At 45.1% G+C, this 20,725-nt stretch overlaps 1 pseudogene; it reads left to right on the forward strand.

The window, feature by feature from the left end:
• Positions 1-6,701: 6,701 nt before the first annotated feature.
• Positions 6,702-20,725, forward strand: part of LOC134209685 (phosphopantothenoylcysteine decarboxylase-like) — a 29,514-nt pseudogene continuing 15,490 nt past the window's right edge.

Consider the following 20,725-nt stretch of genomic DNA (forward strand, 5'->3'; position numbering starts at 1 on the left):
TTTCGTTCCAGGGCACAAGAAGCGTCTTTCGATGCCTACAGTGAAAGCAGCCTGAAATGGATTACACTGCGATTTTTGCGTTCGAGATAGCATACGTAAATCGGAAAAACAAATGAAAATTTCTTATCATATTTCACTCTACAAATTTATGGACAATATTGGTGTGAAGTTATGGGCATTTTTTGACAACCTTTTTGGAAATTAAAATAACCACATGCAACAAGCTTCATCGTACAGGGAATTCAATATCTTCTTCCTCTTATTTCTTTCTTCATTCAAACTCAGGTCAGAGTGGTATAAAATTGATTAATGAAGGTTTGACGAGCACATATCGAACACCCAACCGGCGGTTGTTAGATTTTCTAACAATTCTGTATAAGAATATAACAAAACCTGTATAAGAATTGGGCATATGTGAAATTGTTAGATTCTTATACAAAAAATGTAAGCTCTCAAACAAATATTGTTAGAAAAGCTTTTTTTTTCCTGTTCGGGTGTGCCACTGCGACCAATTATTAGATCTATTGTAGCGTTACCCGTATCCTTAGTGTTTAAGTGCATGTCGAATTACTCCAGTGCTATTGAGAAGCAATGCAGTATCGGTTTCGATACAGTTGTTGTTTTGTTTTCTCAAGACCATCATGACAAGGTCCCGCTATTTAGACCCTTCATAGAGAGCAATCCCATTGAAGGCGCGCCCCTTATCAATAAGAAATCAATCCTTTCTTGAGAAAAACAGAACAGTAATACTGGTTTTTGGCCATTCATCGGAGCCCTAGCCGCATCCTTGCCTTGCTTCTAGAATATCATCAGTAAACAAATGAAAACCTGGATTTAGCTCTGTCTACAAGACCATTTCAAGCAAGAGAATTTGTTCAGTAATAAGAACTTCCGTGTGTTCCTCTCACTACCATTTTCACTCAGTTCATGAAGAGTTAGTACGTATTCAAACCCCTAACTCGATTTTTCCAGCAGTCAGTTCAGCCTAGGACCGGGCACCGAGGTTTTTTAACCAATTGCTTGAAAAGTTGTTTCCGCTGCATACAGTGTAGCCTCAAACAAGAGGAATTCGAGTCTTTCAACTGTCTGCAAGGAAGGAACATTAATTATGTTTTATTTCTGAGACTGCTGTTGGTAGCGAGGACTAAATATGATGAATCCTTAATTACCACAACTTATTGCCCTAGCTAGAAAAATGGATTAGGCTAGGGCTCTGTTTGGTAAAGAAAAGAAAAGAAAAGCTTACAAAATTGTTAAATTCTTATACAATACTTGTATAAGAATCTAACAATTTCGCATATGCCCAGTTCTTATACAGGTTTTGGTAGATTCTTATTCAAAAATGTTAGAAAATCTAACATCCGCCGGTTGGGTGAAGGGATGGCAGAGAGTCCATCATCGATGTTACCTTCTGCAGTCCTACTTTAGCAAGGAACACGAACTGGAGAGTCTGCGAGGACTATTCGCATAGCGACCATCAAGCGTTCCTATATTGTGTCGTGGCACGGCAAATGCTGGGTAAAGCGCAGGGTAGAAATATTTCACAGTCAATGTAGTGAAAAACATGGATCTCAGTAAAATCTGCAGTCGCCTTCATCGCCTTCGCGGTGAGTGCGACTGGGTGCAACCGAAAAATCATTTCCAACACCGACCGTTCAATTTCGCATTCAGCCACTCACAAGTCACTCTGACACGCTGCTCAGTTCGCGCCTTACCGTATGACTGTGAGTGGCCCATTTAAACGCGTGGTGAATTTTTTCAATTTGCTGGGTGAATGTGTACATTTTGCTGTGGTAAATTTCATCTTCGCGGCGCAGTGGTTGATGTGAGTTCTGTTGTTTACTTTTCTGCCTCTCCGGAAATGTGAGGCTGATTTCAAAGCAGGAAGAAAATAAAAACATGATATAAAAAAACATCACCTTCATCCAGTGCTGCCGAAAATTTACAACCATTGGTACTTCGCGTATCTGAAGGAATAAAATACACACTTCGTTCAGTTCGGCATTTTTTTATTCTTTTGCCGATATCCGCACAGCCGAGTGCTCGGTTCGTGACTTTCTGCTGATATCTCAGCTGAAAAAGCAATTTGTTTACTGTGGCACTCAAAGGAGCCGCCGTAATCATATGTCCATTCAGCCGTTGTTTCAGCTAACGAACTTTAACTGAGAGTTGCACAGCCGAGATCGGTGGAAAATTGTAAGTGTGTAGACCCCATCTCGCGGTTCTTAGCCTCTTACCCAGCAACTACTATCCCTACCTCCCCGTGGTGCTGGCCGGGATACGAGCAACCTTAGGGAAGATCGGGTAACCAACCCCGGTGGGAACTATGGTCGTATGCTGACAGGGAAGGGGGTTTGCTCTTCCGGAGGTGCGAATCTTATTGAGCGTCTGTTCTCCATGTCAGGATCGGCTCACAACAGTGTCTGTTCTCCATGTTAGGGGCGGCTAATCATCGTCCGAGTGTCAGCGAGGGACTCTAAGTGAAACTGTGCACCATGGTCCACCGGAAATAAGGAGGAATGGTCCTCCGAAATTTAGGGGTTTGGGTGTCAGGCCCCTGCAAGCCAACCAAAAAACTCACGCAACGAACAATCAACAAGAGAGTACGGACCGGAACCATCGGCGAAGACCACTGCGACGAAAAAGGGACTAGCGATTGGAAGCTCGGTTCGTGGAACTGCAAATCTCTCAACTTCATCGGGAGCACACGCATACTCGCCGATGTGCTCAAGGACCGTGGATTCGGCATCGTTGCGCTGCAGGAGGTTTGTTGGAAGGGATCAATGGTGCGAACGTTTAGAGGTAATCATACCATCTACCAGAGCTGCGGCAACACACACGAGCTGGGAACAGCTTTCATAGTGATGGGCGACATGCAAAGGCGCGTGATCGGGTGGTGGCCGATCAACGAAAGAATGTGTAGGTTGAGGATCAAAGGCCGGTTCTTCAACTTCAGCATAATCAACGTCCATAGCCCACACTCCGAAAGCACTGATGATGATAAGGACGCATTCTACGCGCAGCTGGAACGTGAGTACAACAGCTGCCCAAGCCACGACGTCAAAATCATCATAGGAGATATGAATGCTCAGGTTGGCCAAGAGGAGGAGTTTAAACCGACTATTGGGAAGTTCAGCGCACACCGGCTGACGAACGAAATCGGCCTACGGCTAATTGATTCCGCTGCCTCCAAGAATATGGCCATTCGCAGCACCTACTTCCAACACAGCCTTCCGTATCGGTACACCTGGAGATCACCATTGCAGACAAATTCACAAATCGACCACGTTCTGATTGATGGACGGCACTTCTCCGACATTATCGACGCCAGGACAGATCGTGATCGTCCTAGATCGACTGAAGCAACCTGACGTCGCCAATGCATACGCGCAGCATCTCGAGGAAGCGTTGCCGGAAGAGGGTGAGCTCGATGGGGCCCCTCTTGAGGACTGCTGGAATAAAATTAAAGCAGCCATTAACGACGCAGCGGAGAACAACGTCGGGTATATGGGACGAAGTCGACGGAACGATTGGTTCGACGAAGAGTGCAGACAGATTCTGGAGGAGAAGGACGCAGCGCGGGCGGTCGCGCTGCAGTAAGGTACCCGGCAGAACGTGGAACGGTATAGACGGAAGCGGAGACTATCAGAAGCTCAACGCATCTCGCAAAGGCTTCGTGCCGCGAGCCGAAATGTGCCGGTATAAGGATGGGAGCATCCTGGCGGACGAACGTAAGGTGATCGAAAGGTGGAAGCAGCACTTCGAGGAACATTTGAATGGCGCTAAGAGTACAGGCAGTGAAAGTCAAGGCAGCGGAGGAGATGACTACGTCAGCTCAGCGGACGATGGAAGCCAACCAGCTCATACCCTGAGGGAAGTTAGGATGCCATCCAACAGCTAAAGACTAATAAAGCAGCTGGTAAGGATGGTATCGGAGCTCAGCTCATCAAGATGGCCCCGGAAAAGCTGGCCACTTGCCTGCACAAACTGATAGTCAGAATCTGGGAAACCGAACAGCTACCGGAGGAGTGGAAGGAAGGGGTTATATGCCCCATGTACAAGAAAGGCGACAAACTGGAGTGTGAGAACTGGTCGTGGTCGAGGAATTCGTCTACCTCGGATCCTTGCTAACGGCTGACAACAACGTTAGTCGTGAAATACGAAGGCGCATCATCTGTGGAAGTCGGGCCTACTGCAGGCTCCAGAAGAAACTGCGGTCGAAAAAGATTCGCCACCGCACCAAATGTGTCATGTACAAGACGCTTATAATACCGGTTGTCCTCTACGGACATGGAAACATGGACAATGCTCGAGGAGGACTTGCAAGCACTCGGAGTTTTCGAGAGACGGGTGCTTAGGACCATATTTGACGGTGTGCAAGAAGACGGTGTGTGGCGGCGAAGAATGAACCATGAGCTCGCCCAACTCTACGGCGAACCCAGTATCCAGAAGGTAGCTAAAGCCGGAAGAGTACGATGGGCAGGACATGTTGCAAGAATGCCGGACAGCAACCCTGCAAATATGGTGTTCGCTTCCGATCCGGCAGGTACATTAGTGTAGACATTAGTGTTGGACACGCAATAAACTTCCACGGATCGTCGGTTTTCGGGGAAGCTCTCGCCGCCGGGGACTATCTGAGTAGGCTGCGAGCACGTCGAGAGCTAAATGGCTCAAAAATGCAGTGGTCCTGAATGACATGAGGAAGAGAGACAGTGAACGTCAAAGATCAAGAGACGCGCAAATCGAATAAAAAAATGCTTCAATGAGAAAAATGTAGTGAACTAGTGCTTGCTAGGGGCTGAAGACGTGAAGTGCATAAGCACAGCCCCCCCTCCGAAGTATTGACATCCAGTAAGTCCCGGGGGGAACAGGGCATGAGAAGAGAGGGTAACTCAAGTAACCTCCTGTTACTTGGGTGGGTTTAGTGGGTCCGGCGGTCCAGCCTTCTGCCCAACGCGTCAACCCCACTCCCTGAGTGATAATTTCAGGTGTCTGTATGCAGATTTGCCTTCATCTCTCTATAAAAAAATAAAAATGCTACACACACAGACATCACCTCAATTCGTGAGTCGATTGGTATATAACACTATGGGTCTCCGGGACTCCTATGAAAAGTTCGTTTTTGGAGCGAACATATAGCCTTTACGAATACTTTGTATGCGAGAAAGGCTAAAATGGGATCAAACTCACCATCGCCATCGGGCTCACCATCGGGCGAAAGCTTATTTCTAAAGAAGAATTCCAATCGCCTATTCTAAAAGAAGGGAAAAAATTGCTGGGAATTTTACGATCTCAAAGAACCTCGAATGAACTGAAGAATGGGGAATTTTAATTATGCATAACATCCATAATCCACATCCACATCCAGAAAACCATCGGCCTCATCGAAGCACAGTACGAGGCCTTTTCGTGTAGAGTGCTGCACAATGGGGTCCTGTCCGAACCTATCCGGGTCGTAGCTGGCGTGGGGCAAGGATGTATCCTATCACCGTTACTGTTCCTCATCGTAATCGACGAGATTCGGGTAGGTGCGATCGACCGTGAACCAAACCGTCGGCTGTTATGGCAGCCTATAACCATTGAGCACCTAAAAGACTTCGAATTGGCTGATGTCGTTGCATTCAGCGGTGCTCTGATATGTAGAGTAAGCTCAACGACCTTTCCGAGCGCTCCTATTCGGCAGGCTTTGTTATCAAAGTCAACAAAACCAAATCGTTGGATGTAAACACGGCGACCCCTTCCGATTTCACAGTCACCGGGCAATCAGAGGAGAATGTTGAAAGCTTCCGAAATCTTGGTAGCCGAATGGCGTCAGACGGCGGTAGCAACATCGGCATATGTGCATGAATCAAGAAGGCAAGGGCTGCCTTTGTGAGTTTAAGAAATATTTGGAAAACAGGGCAGATAAGTGAACGCACCAAAATTCGAATTTTCAACTCTAACGTGAAATCTGTGCTGTTATACGCCAGCGAAACATGGTGTGTATCAGTGGAGAACACTCAACGGCTGCAGGTGTTCATTAACAGATGCCTGCGGTATATAATTCTGGGCCTGGTGGTCTCACAACTGGATCTCAAACAATGAGCTCCATCGTCGTTGTCACCAGAGGCCGATAGCAACAGAAATTCGGGATCGGAAGTGGGGCTGGGTCGGCCACACTCACGTAGGGGCGGAATCGAAATCTGTAAACAAGCATTAGGCTGGCCCAAAGGGACATCGCAGCAGAGGCAGACCCAGAGGCTCATGGCGGCGAAGCCTCAATAAAGAAATAAAAGAAGTCGACCGAAATCTAACCTGGCAACAGGTTAAAGCGATAGCCGGGCAACGCTCAGGATGGAGATCTTTCAAGTCGGCCCTTTGCACCACCGGAGGTGTACAGGATCCGTAAGTAAGTAAGTAATAACATCCATTATGCCTAACACACGTTATGAAAAACGTTATTATGTTTATCATTCTTATGCAAAACCTCGCACTCTACAAACTTCCTGCTTCTCCCACGACCACCTCATCCCATCTATAATCTGGGATGAGTCTGCTCGGATAGTGAATGTGTCCCAAATTAGTGGAAGTCAGCAAAGGGTTCAGAAGTTATGATTAATTACGTTAATAAAATTTTCATGATCTTTTATGCGTTGACATGTTAAGCGAAAGAAATTTTTAATATCGGTCAGAATATGCCGAATCATTTCGAAAGACTCATAATGAGGAAGAAGTTTACCAACCTAGTGAGTGGATGCTTTTGTTTTCATTTGACTTACTAAACACCCAAAGAATCTCTTGTCCCAGTTGAAGTTTTCCCCCACTTCACTTTGAGCTAATTCGTTTGTTTGGGCGCGCGACAGATGCTCTGAATTCTAATATGCGGTTGCACGGGAAAGCGTAACCATTTTTGCATGCTCCTAGGAGTCGTAGCTCCAACAATTTGTCAAAGATTTCAATTAACCGGCTACCCCGCTCTTCATCGCCAACAACCCCCCGCTTCGCCGATCTTGAAACATCTAATAATGCCACATATTGGCTGTTTCTACCTCACATAATACCCACAGCCTCGAGGAGCCGGAACGGAAGGCTCAAATAACTTGCCTATTAGATTTCACAGGAGGGTTTCGGGTGGCATCTCATCAAGTCGGGTACGACAGCGTCAGAAACATGCTCAACCGAGCAACTATTTAGACACCTACATAGGACAACTTGCTGCTGCGGCACATGAACCCACCGACCTACGACAACAGTAAGATTGAATGCACGACACCCGCAAGAAATCTTTCTTCTGAAGCGGCTGTCGTCGTCGGGCGCGCATACTGGAAGAAGGTTCAGCGTGTGTTGTTCTTTGAGCCACAGGAAACGCTTTCGCTTCGTTTATCAAAGCAAGAATGCGGCTCTTAGGACTGTGCTGACTCCTGCTGGCAGAGAAGAAGGATACGCATTTCTCGAATATGTGAAAATTTCCATGACTCCACCAAAGGAAGTGAAATTTAATTTTGTTCCTCTTGGGTAGGAGTTCAACAATGTTGGGCTTTAACCGAAACAATTGCTCATAATAATGAAAACAGACTATGCCGAAACTATCGTTTTTTGTTTCTGAACTAAATAAATCACCATCGCTAAATGAACTAAATAAATGGGCGGGTTGGCGTTGCATTCAATTGGACACAACATGGTTAGGGTTTTTAAGGGCGAATGTTAAACAGCCCATAACTAAACAACAGCAGAACAATTTAGGGTTGTTGCCCTTCGAGTCCATAACATGCACCTATATCAATAACAATTGAAGGCAAATTGCTTTGTTTCTTATTTTTATGATTTATACCAGCAGTGAACACGTATGATAGCATTAAAAAATGACAGTGATCAAGATGAAATTGTTTTTTTTGCGAATACTATCGATGTACGAGCAATTGATAACAAAACAAATACCCTATGTTTAGGTTTTTTGGTCTTACGAAAATCTTCTTGTTGTTTAATCAATGGCGCTGTTGGGACACGCCAACATGCACAGTAACGATAGCGGCTTCGGATGAACTTTATTGGCCCACTGCCGACGATAACGGCTCTATCGGTTCCTTGTTAGCCCACTGCCAACAATGGAGGATGACGATGAGTGGCTCACTGCCAAAACTCGAGTAGACGGATGAATCGATCCTCGATAGAACCAAAATGGCGCAGTTCTGCTGTGGAATGTGCTAGTTGGTGTCTCTGAACTCTGAAGTCTCTGAACTCGAGAAAAGGAGCAAAGCGATCCAACTCTGGGCTCAAAACAGTCCGGGGGTTTCTTTGATGGAAAAATAACTGGTCCCGAATTCTTTTTTGACCCTTCCTTTGGAAGTGTCTATAATTTCACTTTGTATGCGTTACACAGGTGTGTTACGTATTAATCTATCAAGAAATCTCTTGAATTATTAAATAAATTGTATGATATTTGAAACAAATTCACTTTGATATTGAAAATATAATTATAACAAATGATATGATATGGAATTATGCCTATTTTTCTGATTTGTTTCAAAGAAACAAATGATTTTAATTGAGGAACAAAAAAATCTTCTCAGAAAAGCAAAAACGTAAAAATTGAAAGGGATTTCAAAAATTTCTTCAGTGGAAGCTAGATAGCAAATGTGAGCATGTTTTGAGACACTAATGGCGGTAAGCTCCAACGAGGATAATACGAGCTTTAATACGTATTTGAGAAAATCCAGGTTTAAATTTAATACTTCATACGGTAAGCATCAATCTCGTATTAAGTACGCAGCCATTTCTCACGTTGCAGTGTAGTGAGAAAGTGTGAGTATGAGGATGGAATAATAGAAAATAATCAACGATAATTTTTGTTATGTTTTTATCCATTCATTCTATACATAAAACTTATAATTTTGATTCAGAGAGGTCGAGGAAAAATCGATTTCTCAAGAAACTTATTTGTTTCAACCCGGGTTCAGCTTTATTTGCATGAGTTATCCAGCAAAACTAAAATTTTCGGTGAAGTAACAGCGTAAGTAAAAGGTAGAAACTCGTTTGGATCTCGGTCAACTTTGACGAGCTTTCGTTAGCTTTCAATTGTTCTCCGTGACCAGAACCACATAGAAACGCTTCGGAGGACGATTCCATTCCGCCGGACAGACACCCTTCAGCATGGCTTGCGACGATAACCGTGTAAGAGCCATATATTTGTTCACCGTTATGATGTCGTTCAGGGTAGATGTTGGAATTTCCGACATTGAAAACAATGCTACCGGACGGATGGAGTCTTCGTTGAAGATCAATAGAATGTCCAGCGAAAGATGCACCTTATCGTTCTTGAATTTGTTATGATTTCTGGGAATGGAGCTGCACCAATCCGAACGCCACCCGTTCCCGGAAGTGGAATGCTGTAATCAGGTATTGAATACGTGGCGGCGATCGTGGTTCCATCGTCTATTGATGGCAACAATTTGTAAGCCAGCTTCTGATGAATGAATGCCACAACCCGCAGGTAGTTGAACGCGCTCTCTTTGTTGACATATTATTGTGAACATCTAAAACCATGATCACGCAAGGCAACGATTGTACTCCAACATCGTCGCAAATGTGATTCCAAATGGTTCAATTGTGTCGATCATTTTCTTAAAATATTTGACCGCCTTCATACATGAGAAAAACTATAATTCAAATAGAACATCAATATTTGTGGAGTGTGATTACTTTTCGAAACAATGTTGTGCTTGTACCCCTGTACCATCGAGGTTAACAAGAATACCAATAAAAAATTTCTTTGCAATATTTCCAGTAACTCTTTCGGGAATCTATAGTAAGAAATTCCATTGGTATTTCTGCGGGGAACTTTTTCAGCAATTCCTTTGAGAACTCTTTCAGAAAATAATCCAGTAAATCAATTAAGAATATTTTCAGAAAATCTTAAATCAAATTTTAAAACATTCTTCCAAAACGTTTTATTTGGAATTGCAAGCATCGTCTTCCAACATTATTTTAGAAAATTCGTACTGGAGTTGCTTCAAAAAATCCTAGATATTCCTTCAAAATATCCTGCGTAAATTCTTTTTAAAAAAATCTGAGATTTCTTCAAACCAATTCTGGGAATTCTTTTGGGAATTCTAGTTTAGGATTTTAGAATTTTAGGAAATTTTAGGAAAATTTTAGGAATCATCTAAGAGCAAAAATAGAAATTCCTTGGGAATTTAGTTTCGTGATAAATTGTTCGGGAATTGCTCTTGAAATTACTTCCGAGAGTCGTGCTGATGTTTACTGTGAAATTCAACTAGAAAACCCTCCTGAAATTCCGTGGAAGCTCCTGAATAGATAAAGTGACCAGACGTTTCGCGGAACGCTGCATATTTTAACTTCGTTTTACCAATTTATTACTGTTCATACAGTAGGTATTACAATTATTTTTCCAATTTTTTTAATCAAAATCTATGCGAAATGTACTTTTGGAGGATCCATTTTCAAGCCAGTGACGCAATCCAGATAGGCGTCCCGCGTTTCGCAGGACGCTTACTGGTCACATTATCCTTGGAACTCCATCAGAAGTTTCTTCTTTCCTCCTGAATCTCCCAAAAGTTCCTTCTGAAATATCTCCAGAAGTTCCTCCTAGAGTTCCTACTGAAGTTCCTCCGGAAGTTCCTTCAGGAACTCATCCAGGAATTCCATACTAGTTCCTTATTGAATTCATCATAGAGTACTTCCTGGAATTCGCCCAGGAGTTCCTCTTGAAGTTTTTCCAGGAGTTCCCCTGTAATTTCTCCAGGAATTGTTGGTGTTGCACATAATATTCGTTTGAGAAAACATTATGTTAAAAATCCAAACAAAAAAACTTACTCTGAATTCTGCAGGAACTTTCGAAGAAATTATTTGAGGAATCTGGAGGAATTCCTGGAGGAACTTCCGGAGGAATTCCTGAGGAACTTCCGAGGAATTCCTGGAGGAACTTCCTCAAGAATTCTTGGAGAAACTTCCGAATGTATTCCAGGGGAACTTTCGAGGAATTTCTAAGGAACGTTCGGAGAAATTCCTAGATGAATTTTCAGAGGAGTCCCTGGAGGAACTTCCGGAGGATTTCCAGAAGGAACTTTCGGAGGAATTCCTGGAAGAATTTCCGGAAGAATTCCTGGGAGAACTTTCGAAGGAATTTCTTAAGGAACTTCCGGAGAAACTCCTGGATGAACTTACAGATGTTCCTGGAGGAACTTCCGAGTTATTCCTGGAGGAACTTCCAGAAAGAATTCCTGAAAGAACTTCCGTAGGAATTCCCAAATGAACGTCCGGAGGAATTCCTGAAAGAACTTCCGGGGAAAATACTGAAAGAACTTCCGGAGGAATTTCTGAAAGAACTTCCGAGGAAATCCTGAAAGAACTTCCAGAGGAATTCCTGAGGAACTTCCGGAGTGAATTCCTGAGGAACTTCCGGAGGAATTCCTGGAGGAACTTCCGGAGGAATTCCTGGAGGAACTTCCAGATGAACTCTGGAGCAACTTCCGGAGGAATTCCTGAGGAACTTTAGGAGGAACTTCCGGAAGAATTTCTGGAGGAACTTCCGGAGGAATTTCTGAAGGGCCTGGAGGAATTTCTGGAGGAACTTGCGGAGGAATTGTTGGAGGAACTTCCGAAGAATTCCTGGAGGAACTTCCGGAGGCATTCCTGGACGAACTTCCGAGGAATTCCTGGAAGAGACTTCCGGAGAAATTCCTGGAGGAACTACTGGCGGAATTCCTGGAGAACTTCCGGAGGATTCTGGAGGAGCTTCCTGAGGCATTCCTGGAGGAACTTCCGAAGGAATTCGTGGAGGAACTTCCGGAGGAATTCCTGGTGGAACTCCTGAAGGAATCCCTGGAGGAACGTCCGGAGGAATTCTGGAGGAACTTCTGGAGATTCCTGGTGGAACTCCCGAAGGAAATCCTGGAGGAACTTCCGGAGGAATTCTTGGAGGAACTTCCGGAGGAATTCCTAGAGCAATTTCTGGAGGAATTCCTAGAGCAATTTCTGGTGGTACTTCCGGAGGAATTCCTGGAGCAACTTCCAGAGGAATTCCGGGAGGATATTCTGGAGGAATTCATGGAAGATCAAACGGATGGATTCCTGGAGGAACTTCCGGAGGAATTCCTGGAGGAACTTCCGGAGGAATTCTTGGAGGAACTTCCGGAGGAATTCCTGGAGGAACTACTGTAGGCAGACCTCCGGAGGAATTCCTGGAGAACTTCTGGAGAAAATCCTTGAGGAACTTCCAGAGGAATTCTTGGATAAACTTCCGCAGGAATTGCTGGAGGAACTTCCGGAGGAATTTCTGAAGAAAAACTTCCGAAGAGAATCCTGGAGGATCTTCCGAGGAATTCCTGGAGGAACTTCCGGAGGAATTCCTGAGGAACTTCCGAGGAATTCCTGAGGAACTTCCGGAGCAATTCCTGAGGAACTTCCGGAGCAATTCCCTGAGGAACTTCCGGAGGAACTTGGAGGAACTTGTTTTCTCAAACGAATATTAAGTACAACACCTACAATTCCTGGAGGAATTACTGGGGAACTCCTGAAAAATTTCAAGAGAAACCTCAAGGAATTCCAGGAAGTACTCCATGATGAATTCAATAAGGAACTAGTATAGGAATTCCTGAATGAACTTTCGGAGGAATTTCAGTAGGAATTCTAGGAGGAACTTCCGAATGAATTCCAGGGGAGCTTTCAGAAGGAATTTCTTAAGAAACTTTCGGTGAAATTCCTAGATGAACTTTCTGAGGAGTCCCTGGAGGAACTTCCGGAGGAATTCCTGGAAGAACTTCCGGAAGAATTCCTGGGAGAACTTTCGAATGTATTTCTTCAGGAACTCCGGAGAAACTCCTGGATGAACTTTCAGATGTTCCTGGAAGAACTTCCGGAGTTATTCCTGGAGGAACTTCAGAAGGAATTCTTGGAAGAACTTCCGGAGGAATTCCTGGAGGAACTTCCGGAGGAATTCCTGGAGGAACTTCCAGAGGAATTTTGGAAGAACCTCCGGAGGAATTCCTGTAGGAACTTTAGGAGGAATCCTTTGAGGAACTTCCGAACAATTTCTGGAGGAACTTCCGGAGACATTTCTGAAGGACTCTTCTGGAGGAATTTCTGGAGGAACTTCCGGAGGAATTCCTGGAAGAATTTCCGGAGGCATTCCTGGAGGAACTTCCGGAGAAATTCCTGACGGAGCTTCCGGAGAAATTCCTGGAGGAACTACCGGCGGAATTCCTGGAGGAACTTCCGGAAGAATTGCTGGAGGAACTTCCGGAGGCATTCCTGGAGGAACTACCGGCGGAAATCCTGGAGGAACTTCCGGAAGAATTGCTGGAGGAACTTCCGGAGGCATTCCTGGAGGAACTTCCGGAGGTACTTCCGGAGGAATTCCTGGAGGAACTTCCGGAGGAATTCCTGGAGGAACTACCGAAGGAATTCCTGGAGGAACTTCCGAAGGAATTCCTGGAGGAACTTCCGGAGGAATTCCTGGAGGAACTTCCGGAGGAATTCCTGGAGGAACTTCTGGAGGAATTCCTGGAGGAACTTCTGGAGGAATTCCTGGAGGAACTTCCGGAGGAATGCCTGGAGGAACTTCCGGAGGAATTTCTGGAGGAACTTTCGGAGGAATTTTTGGAAGATCTTCCGGAGGAATTTCGGGAGGAACGTTCGAAGGAATTCCTGGAGGAACTTCCGGAGGAATATCTAGAGGAACTTCAGGAAGAATTCCTGGAAGAACTTCCGTAGGCATTCCTTGAGGAACTTCCGAAGGGATTCTTGAAGGAATTTCCGAGAAATTCCTGAAGAACTACCGGCGGAATTCCTGGAGGAACTTCTGAAGGACTCCTGGAAGAACTTCCTGAGGCATTCCTGGAGGAACTTCCGAGGAATTCGTGGAGGAACTTCCCGAGGAATTCCTGGTGGAACTCCAGAAGGAATTCCTGGAGGAACGTCCGAGGAATTCCTGGAGGAACTTCCGAAGAATGCCTGGAGGAACTTTCGGAGGAATTCTTGGAGGAACTTTCGAGGAATTTCTGGAGGAACTTCCGGAGGAATTCCTGGAGGAACTTCCGGAGGAATTCATGGAGGAAATTCCGGAGGAATTCCTGGAAGAACTTTCGGAGGAATTCTGGAGGAACTTCTGGAGGAATTCCTGGAGGAACTTCCGGAGGACGTCCTGGAGGAACTTCCGGAGGAATTCGTGGAGGAACTACTGTAGGCAGACCTCCGGAGGAATTCCTGGAGAACTTGGAGAAAATCCTGAGGAACTTCCAAAGGAATTCTGAAGGAACTTCCAGGGGAATTCCTGGAGGAGCTTCCGAGGAATTCTTGGAGGAACTTCCGGAGGCATTCCTGGACAAATGTTCGAAGGGATTCCTGGTGGAACTTCCAGATGAATCGCTTGAGGAACCTCCGGATGAATTCCTGGAATAACTTCCGGAGGAATTCCTGGAGGAATTTCCGGAGGAACTTGTTTTCTCAAACGAATATTAAGTACATACAACACCAACAATTCCAGGAGAAATTACAGGTGGAAGTCCTGGAAAACTTCAAGAGAAACTCTTAAGGAATTCCAGGAAGTACTCCATGATGAATTCAATAAGGAACTAGTATGGGGAATTCCTGAATGAATTTTCGGAGGAATTTCAGTAGGAATTCTAGGAGGAACTCTGAATGAATTCAAGGGGAACTTTCGAAGGAATTTCTTAAGAAACTTTCGGAGAAATTTCTAGATGAACTTTCTGAGGATTCCCTGGAGGAACTTCCGGAGGAATTCCTGGAAGAACTTCCGGAAGAATTCCTGGGAGAACTTTCGAATGCATTTCTTCGGGAACTTCCGGAAAAACTCCTGGATGAACTTTCAGATGTTCCTGGAAGAACTTCCGGAGTTATTCCTGGAGGAACTTCAGAAGGAATTCCTGGAAGAACTTCCGGAGGAATTGCTGGAAGAACTTCCGGAGGAATTCCTGGAGGAACTTCCGGAGGAATTCCTGGAGGAACTTCCGGAGGTATTCCTGGAGGAACTTCCGGAGGAATTCCTGGAGGAACTTCCGGAGGAACTTCCGGATGAATTCCTGGAGGAACTTCCGGAGGAACTTCCGGAGGAATTCCTGGAGGAACTTCCGGAGGAATTCCTGGAGGAACTTCCGGAGGAATTCCTGGAGGTACTTCCGGAGTAATTCCTGGAGGAACTTAAGGAGGAATTTCTGGAAGAACTTCCGGAGGAATTCCTGGAGGAACTTCTGGTGGAATTTCTGGAGGATTTTCCGGAGAAATTTCTGGAGGATTTTCCGGAGGAATTTCCGGAGGAATTCCTGGAGGAACTTCCGGAGGAATCCCTGGAGGAACTTCCAGAGGAATTCCTGAGGCACTTCCGGAGGAATTCCTGAGGCACTTCCGGAGGAATTCCTGGAGGCACTTCCGGAGGAATTCCTGGAGGAACTTCCGGCGGAATTCCTGGAGGAACTTCCGGAGGAATTCCTGGAGGAACGTTAAACTTTATGGAACTTTAAAAGAAATTCGTGAAGGCACTTCCGCAGGACTTTCTGGCGGCACTTAGGAATGAATTCCTGGGGGAACGTTGGAAAGAAGTCCTGGAAGAACTTACGGAGGAATTCTTAGTGAAACCTTGGAAGGAATTCCTGAATTCCTGGAGGAACTTTCGGAGGAATTCCTGGTAGAACTTCCGGAGGAATTCCTGGAGGAACTTCCTGGAGGAACTTCCGAGGAATTCCTGGAGGAAATTCCCAGGAATTCCTGGAGGAACTTTCGGAGGAATTCCTTTAGAACTTTCGAGGAAATCCTGGAGGAACTTCCGGAGGAATTCCTGGAGGAACTTCTGGAGGAATTCGTGGAGGAACTACTGTATGCAGATCTCCGGAGGAATTCCTGAGAACTTCTGGAGAAAATACTGGAGGAACTTCCAGAGGAATTCCTGGAGGAATTTCCAGAGGAATTCCTGGAGGAATTTCCAGAGGAATTCCTGGAGTGAGCTTCCTGGAGGAATTTTAGGAGGAACTTCCGGAGAAATTTCTGAAGAAACATCCGGAGAAAATCCTAGAGGAACTTCCGGAGGAGTTCCTGGAGGAACTTCCGGAGGAATTCCTGGAGGAACTTCCGAAGGGATTCCAGGAAGAACTTCCGGAGGAATTCCTGGAGGAACTTCCGGAGGAATTTCTGGAGGAACTTCCGGAGGAATTCCTGGAGGAACTTCCGGAGGAATTCCTGGAGGAACTTCCGGAGGAATTCCTGGAGGAACTTCCGGAGGAATTCCTGGAGGAACTTCCGGAGGAATTCCTGGAGGAACTTCCGGAGGAATTCCTGGAGGTACTTCCGGAGTAATTCCTGGAGGAACTTAAGGAGGAATTTCTGGAGGAACTTCCGGAGGAATTCCTGAAGGAACTTCTGGTGGAATTCCTGGAGGATTTTCCGGAGAAAATCTGGAGGATTTTCCGGAGGAATTCCTGGAGGAACTTCCGAGGAATTCCTGAGGAACTTCCAGAGGAATTCCTGGACGCACTCCTGGAGGAATTCCTGGAGGAACTTCCGGAGGAATTCCTGGAGGAACTTCCGGAGGAATTCCTGAGGAACTTCCGGAGAAATTCCTGGAGGAACTTCCGGAGAAATTCCTGAGGAACTTCCGGAGAAATTCCTGGAGGAACTTCCGGAGAAATTCCTGGAGAAACTTCCAGAGGAAATTCTGGAGGATCTTCCGGAGGAATTCCTGGAGGAACTTCCAGTGGAATTCCTGGAGGAGCTCTGGAGGAATTCTAGGAGGAACTTCCGGAGGAATTTCTGAAGGAACTTCCGGAGAAAATCCTAGAGGAACTTCCGGAGGAATTCCTGGAAGAACTTCCGGAGCAATTCCTGGAGGAACTTCCGGAGGAATTCCTGGAGGAACTTCCGGAGGAATTCCTGGAGGTACTTCCGGAGTAATTCCTGGAGGAACTTAAGGAGGAATTTCTGGAAGAACTTCCGGAGGAATTCCTGGAGGAGTTCCTGGAGGAACTTCTGGTGGAATTTCTGGAGGATTTTCCGGAGAAATTTCTGGAGGATTTTCCGGAGGAATTCCTGGAGGAACTTCCGAAGGAATTCCTGGAGGAACTTTCGAAGATAATTCCTGGAGAAACTTCCGGAGGAATTGCTGGAGGCACTCCGGAGGAATTCCTGAGGCAATCTGGAGGAATTCCTGGAGGAACTTCCGGAGGAATTCCTGGAGAACTTCCGAGGAATTCCTGAGGAACTTCCGGAGGAATTCCTGAGGAACTTCCGGAGAAATTCCTGAGGAACTTCTGGAGGAATTCCTGGAGGAACTTCCGGAGGAATTCCTGGAGGAACTTCCGAGGAATTCCTGGAGGAACTTCCGGAGGAATTCTGGAGGAACTTCCGGAGGAATTCCTGGAGGAACTTCCGGAGGAATTCTGGAGGAACTTCCGGAGGAACTTTAAACTTTATGGAACTTTAAAAGAAATTCGTGAAGGAACTTCCGCAGGAATTTCTGGAGGGACTTAGGAATGAATTCTGGGGAACTTTGGAAAGAAGTCCTGAAGAACTTACGGAGGAATTCTTAGTGAAACCTTGGAAGGAATTCTGAATTCCTGGAGGAACTTCCGAGGAACTTCCGGAGAAATTTCAGGAGGAACTTCCGGAGGAATTACTGGAGGAACTACCGTATGAATTCCTGGTGGAACTCTCAAGGAACTTTCGAGGAAATCTTCAAGGAACTTCCGAAGGAATTTCCGTAAGAATTCTGAGGAACTTTCAAGGAATTTCTTAAGGGACTTTCGGAGAAATTACTGATTAACTTTCAAAGGAGTCCTGGAGGAACTCCTTGGAAAAATTTCTGATAATTTCCCATATGAATTCTAAAGGAAACTTCTTAAAAGAAATTCGTGAAGGAACCTCCGCAGGAATTTCTGGAGGACTTAGGAAATGAATTCCTGGAGGAACTTTGGAAAGAAGTCCTGAAGAACTTACGGAGGAATTCCTTTAGTGAAACCTTGGAAGGAATTCCTGGAGGAACTTCGAGGGAATTCCTGAAGGAGCTTCAGAATGTTTTGCTGCAGGAATTTCCGAAGGAATTCTGGAGGTACTTCGCCAGGAATTCCTTGGTGATTCTCCAGAGGAGTCAATGGAGGAACTTACGCAGGAATTCTTTGAGAAACTCCATCGAGAATGCTTCAAGAATTTTTATGGAATTTCAAAATTGGTCTAGTAATGTCACACAAATTCAGAATAAATCCTCCAGATACTCCTGGGACTTTTTCCAAAATATGTCTTCCTGCATTCTCCAACAGCTCCTGAGTTCGTTCACATGGATGTCTCCTCAAAGTTATTCCAGGGTTTCCTCCTGGAGATCCTTCAGGGAATCCTTCAGTGAAACTCCCTCTCTGTAGATTCTTCCTGAATTCCTCCCATGGCGTTCCTCAAGGGTTTCCTCCTGGAGTTCCTCCAGAAATTTTTCCAGGATTCTTCCTGGAACTCCTACAGAGTTTCTCAGAACTCTTCCTGGAATTCCTCTAGGGACTATTTTGGAGTTCCTCCAGAGATTTCTCCTGGAGTTCCGCCAGAGAATTTTCCTGGTGCTCCTCCAACGATACTCCTTGAACTTCTCCTGCAATTCCTCCAGGAAAATCCTCCTGAGTTCTGCCAGATAAATCTACTGCGGTTCCTCTAAGGAATCCTCCTATAGTTCCTCCATTATGGATTTCTTTTGGGATTTTCCCTAGAGTTCATCCAGTGATTCCTTCAAATTCCTAATAGAGTTCCTCCATGGATTTCTCCTGAAATTCTCCATGGTTCTCTTCAGATAATCCCTCCAGGGAATCTCCGAGAGTTTTTTTCAGTAATTTGATGGTCTTCTGCCAGAATTTGCTCCAGAAATTCCTGGCGGGGTTCCTCTCACGGACTCTCTGATTTATTTCAGGATTCCTCCTGGGATATCTCCAGAGATTCTTCTTGAACCTCCAGGAATTACTCCTGAAGTTCCTCCAGGGATGTCTCCTTACATGCTTTTCTCCTGGAGATCCTGCAGGAATTTCTCTTTAAGTTCTTCCTGGAAATCCTCCTGGAGTTTCATCCAGTGATTTCTCCTGGAGTTCCTCCAGGGATCCTCCGTCACTTCAGGAGTTCCTCCAAAAATTCCTCATGGACTTCCTTCAGGAATTTCTCCAATTTGCTGAAGAATTTCAGGATTTCCTTCTGGCGATCTTCTCCAGAAATTTCTCCTGAAGCTCTGGGGAATTCTTGTTAGAGCTCTGACAGAAATTCCTAGTGAATGTTCTGGAGCAATTGAATGAATTTTGGTGGAACTCTTGGAGGGATTCATGGTGGAAATTTCTTGAAAGAGTTGTGGGAAATCCTGGGAGAATTCATGAATAATTGTTGCTGGTATTTTGGAGGAGTTCGTGGAAGGAAGGCTGAAGGAACTCTGAGTAGCTGGAGTAATTCCTGATGAAATGGTAGGTTTTCTGGAAGAATTCCGGACTGTTGCTGGAAATCAAGGAGAAGCTCCTGATGAAATCGTTGTAAAGCTATTGGTCAAAATTTTTGGTTGAATTCCTTTGAAACCTCCAGAGAGGAATGCCTTGTAGAAATCACGAAAAAAATCTTGTGGAAATTTGAATGAATTCCCTAGGAATTCCCCCAGATTTTTAGGATTTCTCTACGCATTTTCATGTGAATTCCATAAAAATCTTAGAGGAATTGCAAAACAATGCCCACAAGAATTTTTCAGAATTCCCAAAGGAATTTTCCAAAGTTCCCAGTTATTTACTAAAAATAACTCATTTGAGTTAACCAGAATTCCTTCAAATTTCATACGGATTCACTACAATCCGGATTTTTGAAAATTTTCACAGGGTTTCTCCAGACTACCATAGAACTTTCCATCAGTAACTCCCTGTAAAAAAACATAGTTCGGACGTATGCTTATATTCCATTTCTATATCATACAATCATTCTTCATTTTTTTTTTCTTTTATTCAAAAATTGTCATAAATACAACGCGTATCATCCTGATTCTTCTCATACTTAATATTCATTGTACAGCGCCGTACTGCTTCCTGTAACATCCAACATTTCAGGCGAAGGAAACTGTAGTGAACACCATTAAATTAACGTTACTATTCCAAAAACTTCGTGAATCTATCGCGGGCGTAAAAATCAAATTGATTGTTGCATTTCTTCTCCGCCTCGGACATCTTAGAACATCCTCATCCAGCGGAACGCCGAAGAGTGGGGTAGTTGGGGTGGTCGCGGTCATCTTGTCCTATAGGTATACCAATTGAGCTGGGCAAGTGGGCCGATCTGATGCTGGTGGCACCGCTGGACGCGAACAAACTAGCCAAAATGGCATACGGTTCGTGTGTCAATCTGCAACTTTGTATGGCGAGGGCATTTAACTTTGGAAAACCGTTGTCTTTGCCACGAACAACCGTCGTGATGAACGTGCACGGGACCGCAGATCGAGACGCTCCGGTCGTGGGGCTTCAGGGTGATTCCATATGTGACCAAAGGACGCTGATGTGCGGCGATACGGGGTTGGGTGCGATGGCTAAGGTTGAAACGATCGTGCCTCATATGGGGGGATGTTTGAGAAGATGGAGTTGAACAATTTGTAGAAGTAAATGGTAAAAATACTCTTCGATCCACTAGCCACGTACCTGCGGTTTATCTCCTGGTATTGGTCCAAAGCCGCCGGCAAATCCATTCCAGCTAAGTACGTTTGGCCCTCAATGGCATTGTTGTTGGACAAATAAAC

This window comes from Armigeres subalbatus, chromosome 2 (genome assembly GCF_024139115.2).
Source record: "Armigeres subalbatus isolate Guangzhou_Male chromosome 2, GZ_Asu_2, whole genome shotgun sequence".
NCBI classification, from domain to species: domain Eukaryota; kingdom Metazoa; phylum Arthropoda; class Insecta; order Diptera; family Culicidae; genus Armigeres; species Armigeres subalbatus.